The sequence below is a fragment of the Dama dama genome, unplaced genomic scaffold (assembly GCF_033118175.1).
Source record: "Dama dama isolate Ldn47 unplaced genomic scaffold, ASM3311817v1 ptg000109l, whole genome shotgun sequence".
Classification (NCBI taxonomy): Eukaryota; Metazoa; Chordata; class Mammalia; order Artiodactyla; family Cervidae; genus Dama; species Dama dama.
Window position 1 is genome coordinate 5139715 of NW_026870920.1, and position 4140 is coordinate 5143854.

Below are 4140 nucleotides of genomic sequence, written 5' to 3' on the forward strand. Positions count from 1 at the left end.
GATTCCCCTGTGATGCACACGTGATTCCCACGTGACGCACACCTGATTCCCACATAATGCACTCGTGACTGACACGTGATTTCCAAGTGACGCACACGTGTTTCACACCTGATTCCCACGTGAAGCACACGTGATTCATACGTGATGCACACGTGACTCCCACATGACGCACACGTGATTCACACGTGATTTCCATGTGATGCACACGTGATTCACACGTGACTTCCACGTATTGCACACGTGACTCACAGGTGAATCCCACGTGAGTCACACGTGACTGACACGATATTCCCACGTGACGCGCACGTGTTTCACACGTGATACCCACGTGACACACACGTGATTCACAAGTTTTTCCCACGTGATCCCTGCAATACGCACACGTGATTCCCACGTGATACACACATGATGCGCACGTGATTCCCACGTGATTTCCACTTGACGCACACGTGACTTACACGTGATTCCCAGGTGACGTACACGTGATTCCATACTAATTTCCCCATGAACCACACGTGATTCACAAGTGATTCCCACGTGATGCACACGTGTTTCATACATGATACCCACGTGACACACACGTGATTCACACGTTTTTCCAACAAGATCCCTGCATGACGCACACGTGATTCCCACGTGACGCACACGTGATTCACACGTGATACACATGTGACGCGCACGTGATTCCCACGTGATTTCCATGTGACGCACACGTGATTTACCTGTGATTCCCACGTGACGTACACGTGATTCCATACTGATTCCCACGTGATTCCCCCGTCACGCAAACGTGATTGACACGTGATTCCCACGTGATTCCCACATGATGCACACGTGATTCGCACGCGATTATCCCGTGACGCACACGTGATTCCCCCGTGACACACACGTGATTCACACGTGATTCCCCTGTGACGCACACGTGATTAACTCGTAATTCCCTGGTGATGCACACGTGATTCCTCGTGATTCCCCCGTGACGCACAAATGATTCACACGTGATTCCCCCGTGCTGCACACGTGATTCCCTCGTGATTCCCCCGTGACGCACAAATGATTCACACGTGATTCCCCCGTGCTGCACACGTGATTCCCACGTGATTCACACGTGATGCACACGTGATTCACACATGATTTCCATGTATTGCACACGTGACTCACACGTGAATCCCACGTGAGGCAGACGTGACAAACACGTTATTTCCAAGTGACGCAGACGTGATTCACACGTGATTCCCACGTGATGCGCCCGTGTTTCACACGTTATACCCACGTGACAAACACATGATTCACACGTTTTTCCCACGTGATCCATGCATGACGCACAAGTGATTCCCACGTGATGCACACGTGATACACACATGACACGCACGTTATTTCCATGACGCACACGTGATTCCCATGTGATTCCCACATGACGCACACGTGATTCACACGTGATTTCCACGTGATGCGAACGTGACACACACGTGATTCCCACGTGATGCACACGTGACTCACACGTGATTCACACATGATTCCCACGTGACGCGCACGTGATTCACACGTGATTTCCACGTGACACAGGTGATTCCCATGTTATTGCCACGTGATTCCCACATGACGCACACGTGTTTCACACGTGATTTCAACGTGATGCACACCTGACTCACACGTGATTTCCACGTGATGCACACATAATTCACAGGTGATTCCCAACTGACTTCCACGTGACACACAGGTGATTCTCAAGTGATTCCTGCATGACGCACACGTGATTCCCACGTGACGCACACGTGACTGACAAATGATTCCCACGTGATACACAAGTGATTCCCACGGGATGCACACGTGATTCCCACGGGATGCACACGTCATTTCCACGTTATTCCCACATGAGGCAACGTGATTCCCACGTGACGCACACGTGACTGACACGTGATTCCCACGTGATGCACACGTGATTCCCACGGGATGCACACGTTATTCCCACGTGATGCAAACGTGACTGACACGTGATTCCCACGTGAAGCACACGTGATTCGTAAATGATTCCCACATGACGCACACGTGATTCGCACGTGACGCACACGTGATTTACACGTGATTACCATGTGATTCAGACCTGATTCACACGTGACACACACGTGTTTCACACGTGGTTTCCCCGTCACGCACACGTGAATGACACGTGATTCCAACGTGATGCACACTTGACTCACACGTGTTTCACACGTGATTCCCACGGGATGTACACGTTATTCCCACGGGATTCCCACATGAGGAACACGTGATTCCCACGTGATGCACACGTGACTGACACGTGATTACCACCTGATGCACACGTGATTCGCAAGTGACGGACACGTGATTCACACGTGATTCACACGTGACGCACACGTGTTTCACACGTGATTCCCAGGTGACACACACGTGATTCCCACGTGATGCACACGTGACTGACACGTGATTACCACGTGATGCACACGTGATTCGCAAGTGACGAACACGTGATTCACACGTGACGCACACGTGTTTCACACGTGATTCCCAGGTGACACACAGGTGAATGACTCGTGATTCACACGTGATTCCCACGTGACTCCCACCTGAGGCACACGTGATTCCCACGTGATGCACACGTGATTCCCACGTGACTCCCACGTGAGGCACACGTGATTCCCACGTGATGCACACGTGATTCACACGTGATTCCCACGTGACTCCCATGTGAGGCACATGTGATTCCCACGTGATGCACCCGTGTTTCCCACGTGACTCCCACGTGACGCACATGTGATTCACACATGATTTCCACGTGATGCACAAGTAACTCAGCTGTTTCACACGTGATTTCCACGTGATGCACAAGTGACTCACACGTGTTTCACACGTGATTCCCACGTGACGCGCACGTGATTCACACGTGATTCCCACGTGACGTACACGTGATTCCAAACTGATTCCCCCATGACATACACGTGATTCCCATGTGGTGCACACGTGAGTCACACATGATTCCCACGTGATGCACACGTGTTTCACACATGATTTCCACGTGATGCACACGTGACACACACGTGATTCCCACGTGATGCACAAGTGAATCACACGTGTTTCACACGTGATTCACACGTGATTTCCACGTGACACACACGTGATTCCCATGTTATTCCCACGTGATTCCCACTTGACACACACGTGTTTCACACGTGATTTCAACGTGATGCACAAGTGATTCCCACGGGATGCACACGTGATTCCCACAGGATGCACACGTGATTCCCACGTGTTTCCCACATGAGGCACAGGTGATTCCCACGTGATGCACACGTGATTCCCACAGGATGCACACGTGATCACACGTGATGCACACGTGACTGACACGTGATTCCCACGTGATTCCCACATGAGGCACACGTGATTGCCACGTGATGCACAAGTGATTCCCACGCTGATGTACACGTGATTCGCGTGTGATGCACACGTGATTCACACGTGATTCCCACGTGATGCACACTTGACTTACACGTGATTTCCACGTGATTCACATGTGATTTTCACGTGACACACACGTGATTCCCACGTTATTCCCACGTGACGCACACGTGACTCAGACGTGATTCACAAGTGACACACACGTGATTCGCAAATGATTCCCGCATGACGCACACGTGAATCACACGTGATTTCCACGTGATGCACACGTGACGCACACGTGATTCACCCGTGATTCCCCCGTGACGCACACGTGATTCACAAGTGATTCCCCCGTGACGCACACGTATTTCAAACGTGATTCCCCCGTGACGAACACGTGATTCACACGTGATTCCCCCGTGACGCACACGTGATTCCCACGTGATGCACACGTGACTGACATGTGATTTCCTCGTGACGCACATGTGATGCACACGTGATTCCCACGGGATACACAAGTGATTCCCACATGAGGCACACGTGATTCCCACGTGATGCACACGTGACTCACACGTGTTTCACACGTGATTCCCACGTGAAGCACATGTGATTCACACGTGATTTCCACGTGATGCACACGTAATTCACTCGTGATTCCCAGGTGACGCACACGTGATTCACACGTGATTTCCACGTGACGCACACGTGACTCACACATGATTCCCAAGTGATGCACACGTG